The sequence below is a fragment of the Macrotis lagotis genome, chromosome 2 (assembly GCF_037893015.1).
Source record: "Macrotis lagotis isolate mMagLag1 chromosome 2, bilby.v1.9.chrom.fasta, whole genome shotgun sequence".
NCBI lineage: Eukaryota > Metazoa > Chordata > Mammalia > Peramelemorphia > Peramelidae > Macrotis > Macrotis lagotis.
The window spans coordinates 326,026,353-326,030,974 of record NC_133659.1 but is presented as its reverse complement, the minus strand read 5'-3'; positions in this window follow the sequence as shown (position 1 = coordinate 326,030,974).

Genomic DNA, 4,622 nt, shown 5'->3' with positions numbered 1-4,622 from the left:
AACACAACCCAGCCTTCCTCCTGCTGGAGCCCCAGTGAGGCCGGATGTTCTGGAATGCTGGCTGTCCTCTCCCTTTACCTCACCCATGGCTTTGTTCCCGGAATGTCCACTATTCCATCCGAACAATGACCAATTCTTACCTTTGATTTACCCCCACCCCCATTTATTGATTTTCCGAGAGGTGAAAGAAGGGGGGAAATCTCCTACTGGAAAATTCCCCAACTTTCTGCTCACCAGCCAGTCCTGTCTCCTTCTCTGTCTGTGTCTGTGTGTCTCTGTTACCCTTTCCTCTCTCTCTCTCTCTCTCTCTCTCTCTCTCTCTCTCTCTCTCTCTCTCTCTCTCTCTCTCTCTCTCTCTCTCTCTCTCTCACCCTCCACCTCTCACATGTTCTCCTTTCTCTCTCTGTCTCACACACATGCTCTCCTCCCCTCCCTCGCTATTTTTTAAAATCTATCTTCCTTCTCATCACCTCTCTTTCTCTCCCTTTCTCTTCTCCCCTTCTTCTTCCTCTTCCTCTCTGTCTTCCTTCAAGGGTAGCTAGGTGGCACAGTGGCCCTGGAACCAGGAGGACCTAAGTTCAAATCCAACTTTAGACACTTATTAGCTGTGTGACCTTGGACAAGTCACTTCACCCTGATTGCTTCCCATCCAGGGCCATCTCCAGTCATCCTGATCCAGATCTGCCCCCTGGACCCAGATGGCTCTGGAGGACAAAGTGAGGCTGGGGACTTATCTCAGCCCTCCTCACTCCAATCCAATCCATGGGCATGGCATCATCTCCCTGAAGTTAAGGTCTTCCTTAAGAACAGAGGACAAGGGGCGGCTAGGTGGCGTAGTGCATAAAGCACGGGCCCTGGGGTCAGGAGTACCTGGGTTCAAATCCGATCTCAGACACTTAGTAATTACCTAGCTGTGTGGCCTTGGGCAAGCCACTTAACCCCATTTGCCTTGCAAAAACCTAAAAAAAAAAAAAGAACAGAGAACAAAAAAAATCATGTTTTTCTTCTCATCACCCCCACACACATCCCTTTCTCTGTCTTTGTCTCTCACTTTCTTTCAGATCAGGGGAGGGGGAAACATTTTCCCAACATAGTCCCAAGTTGACTTTACTTTGCGTGAAATTGTGTCATCTCTGAAAAAGCCTGAAAAAGTCAAAAGTCAAAAAGGAGGTAGGAGACTACCTCCTTTCTTTGCATCTCTGCATTCCTAGAACCCTTGACCTGTCCTCACAAAGCTCTCTTCCAACTTTTCCCCAGACAACCCTGCTCCCTCACTTCACTGATACAGGACTCACTTCCTTGGAGGTCTCCTAAGACTCTGTCACCCTCCTGGATCCCTTTGTCTTTCCATTCAACACTCTTGCAGTTGCAGATCTCATTGGCTCCATGGATCAAAGTGGCATCTCTATTTGGATAATTTCTAGATCTGCATACTCAGCCCGAATATCTCTGTGGATCCCCTTTGCCAAATGTCTGTTGGATATTCAACTGGATGTTCTCTAGACATCTCAAATACCTTGTGTTCAAATTCATTAACTTTCCCAAAAAGATGTATTTTGATTCATTTGCCACAAAACCCAGGTTCACAACCTTCAGCTCATCCTGATTCCTCTCACTCCATAGAGCTAATCCATTGCAAAATCATGCTCTTTTTTTTTTGGCAAGACAATGGGGTAAAGTGACTTGCCCAAGGCCACACAGGTAATTATGTGTCTGAGGTGAGATTTGAACCCAGGGCTGGTGCTCTAGCCACTGAGCCACCTAGCCACCACAAAAACCATGTTCTTTTTAAGCTACCATTGTAGTATATATATATATATATATATATATATATATATATATATATATTCCCTTCTCTCCGCTTACATAGCTAATTCTCTAATTCAGACCCTCCCCTAAATAGACCTCCCCCTACCTCCACTTAGATGATTTTTTCCTAAAGCATAGATTGGATCATATTAATGAGCAACTCATTCAATCATGTCTGATTCTCTGGGGCCTTTTTGGTAGGGATACTGTAGTGGTTGGCCATTTCCTTCTTCAGCTCATTTTATAGATAAGGAAACTGAGGCAAATAGGGTAAAGTGACTTACCCAGAGTCACACAGCTAATAGATGTCTGAGGCTAGGTCCTCTTGACTCTAGACCTAGTTTGTACCCACTGTACCACCTAGCTCTCCTACTACCTCTAAGATGAAATATTAATTCTCCTCTTTGACATGTAAAACCATTCATAACTTGGCCCCTTCTTAGCTTTCCAACCTTTTTTTTCATATTATTTCCACTCACCTTGTGTTCTGTTTATACAAGCTTCATTGGAGTCTTCCCTTGAACACTGCAGAGCCCACCTCTTTACCTTTGACTTGGTCATCTCTCATCCTGGCATGCTCTCCCTCCTTACCTCTACTGCTCCTGGTCTTCCTTTGAAATTCAACTCAAGTCCCACCTTCTTTTTAAAAAAAAGTATTTAAATTTATTTTAATTTTGAGTTCCAAATGATCTCCTTCCTTTCAGCCCCCCACCCCCTTTCCACTCATAGATCAGATCCTACCTTCTCCAGGAGGCCCTTCCCAGTACCCCTCCTCCCCTAGGTGCTGATGCTCATTTCTCCTCCATTCCAGTATGAATCTTGTATGTACACAGTTGTCTGCATGCTGCCTCCCCTATTGGATTGTAAGCATCTTGAAGACAGGGGCTGGTTTTTGCCCTTCTTTTTATGCCTAGCAATTAGCACAATGTCTGGCTAAGTAAAATAAGAATTTAATTGATGTTTGATTGGCTCATCATAAGACAATCTTTGAGAATTCCTAAAGCTGAAATATTTATCCCCTCCTCCAATCAATCTAATGATAAGCTTCTCTGACCTTAGCCAGTTAGGCCAGTCCCTCAGATAATTCAGACCCTGATCACCTGTCCCCTAGATCAATGAAATTGCCTCCAAACCCATCCTATCTCATCCCTTTCTAATCCTTCCTCCACATGACTAAATGATTTTCTTAGAGTACAAGTGTTTTTTCTCTTCAATAAGCCCCTTACTGATTGGGGGATAAAGTCTGAACTCCTTTGTTCACCATGTACATCCCTTCGCAACCTGCCCTAACCTACCTTTCCAGCCTCCTACATTCCAAACTTCCCATTGTTCCTTATCACAGCCCTCCATTTCTCCTCACCCAGGCTTTGCACTGGCTGTGTCCTCTGCCTAGAATGATCTCCCTCCTCTCCTTGACCTCTTAAAACCCTGAGATTCCTTCACTACTCCCCTTATATGTCACCATCCACATGAAGTCTTTCTTGAAGGCTCCAAAAGAACCCTCCCTCCTTTAATTATCTTGCATCTAGTTGATAAGCGTTTTGTACAGGTTGTTTCCACCAACTGAATATAATCAACTCAAGGATAGGGTTTCCCTTATGCCTTGGGATCATTAGTGCCTAACACAGTGCCTGGAACTATTTTTTGTTTGTTTTTTAGACTTGTGATTTCCTGAGTGTTAGGAAGATTCTACCAATAGAAGCCATCCTACAGTCTTGGAGAGAGGTCTAGGGATGCTGGAATTGGAATAACTCACCCATCTGGAATTTCATAGTCAATCTGTGTCCAAGGCAGAACTTGAATTCAGGTCTTCTTGGCACTGGGGCTGGTTCTCTATCTCCTATATCAAGGATGAGGGGCTTTTTTCTGCCAAGGCCATTTGAATACTTATAACATCATTCAAGGGCCACATTTGGTCAACGGTTAATTAATTCACCCCTAAAAAGCTCCTAGATTTATTGAATTTCAAGTTTCCACCTGCTGGAACACTAATACAACCCCTGGGTTGAACCTACCCTACATCATGTAGCGGATGATTTATTCCATTTCTGATGGTTTACATTTGTGCAATCTTTCTTTCCAGAATGGGACTCCTTCTCAGAACTCACCCTCTACCAGCATCCTTTGCAATAGCCCAAGATTACCTCCACACTCTAATATCAGAGGGGTCTTAGGTAGAAACAAATCCCCAGTTAGATTTCAATGATGGATAATCATTGAATCTCAAGGTTGGAAAGGACTCTGAAGGCTGACTTCTCTAATCTGTATCTAAATAAGAATCCCTTCCATGTCCCCAATATTTAGACCTTTGCTTAAAAACCTTTAGGGGCAGTGAACTTACTACCTATCTCTCAGGAAGCCTCTACTGGTTTCATGTATCATTTCTCCCACAGGTATTTGCTTGTGTTATAGTGGTAGTTGTTAATGGAAACTCCCATCCCCGGCACTGCCTTGACCCAAAGGAAAGCATCGTTACTGGCTCTAATGGTATCATTTCAGACACCACGGCAGGCCAGTAGGAGAGTGAAGCTTTCCAGGGCTGCACACATCAAGCCAAAGGCCTGTTCTAATTAAGCGTGAGTTCTGTATAAAGTCTCAGTCTCTTCCTAGAGAGAGGCCAAACCCTTTCCACAAACTCTGCTATTTCTAGGAACATAGTGAAGAGAAATGCAGAGATGATCTGGTCTGGCCTCTTCATTTTACAGATAAGGGCACAGAGGCTAAGAAAGCACTTTGGTCAAGGTCACACAGTCAGTAAGAGGTGGGGCAGGTCTTCTGAGTTCAGATCCTTCTTCTAGGTTCATGGGATTTGA